Here is an 867-nt window from a genome sequence, read left to right on the forward strand (position 1 = left end):
TTCCGAATCAATTTGGGGCCCAGCGGAGACCCGTGCTTAAACTTTATGTTTTAACCCTATCCCAAACCTTAACCTTCTCAATTTTACGTTTGGGGCAATTTCAACATTTGACAGGAGGAGTCAACCCAGGGTGTCAAAAACACTTTGAAATCTGTGAACAATACACATCAAGCCCTTTTTCTGTCTCGCTGTCAATTACCTTTTTCTCTCTGTCCTAATTTATCAGTCTACTCTTCAAATACTCCAGACAACCTCTCTGCTTCTCACCCTCTCCTTCTATCCATTACTTTCACTCTTCTTTTCTTCTGTTTACAAAGACCATTTCTATCCATCTCCATCGCTCTCTCCTCCTCACCTCGTTTCAGATTAATGATACACCTCAACAAACATTTGTCTCTCTCCTCTCCAAATGTTTTCTTTCTCCTGACCACCTCACTGACATAGTGACAGAATACCAGAGAGATTTAATGCAACAGCAAAAATAAATACAGCAATCATTTCTCGGAGGAGGACATGCAGGCTGTAATGTGAGCTTGTTTGCTACCTGGCATTTTTCTCATCCTCACTACATTTCTCACAATGTTATTTCCAGATCCAGTTTACCTGCCTCCTGTATAGCTGTCTCCTCTCCTTTCTCTCACCTTGGTGAAACACTGACACCCCAGCAGATAGCACTACCACAGACACCCCAGCAGATAGCACTACCACAGACACCCCAGCAGATAACACTACCACAGACACCCCAGCAGATAGCACTACCACAGACACCCCAGCAGATAGCACTACCACAGACACCACCGCAGATAACACTACCACAGACACCCCAGCAGATAGCACTACCACAGACACCCCAGCAGATAGCACTAC

The sequence above is a fragment of the Salmo salar genome, chromosome 03 (genome assembly GCF_965601325.2).
Source record: "Salmo salar chromosome 03, fSalSal1, whole genome shotgun sequence".
NCBI lineage: Eukaryota > Metazoa > Chordata > Actinopteri > Salmoniformes > Salmonidae > Salmo > Salmo salar.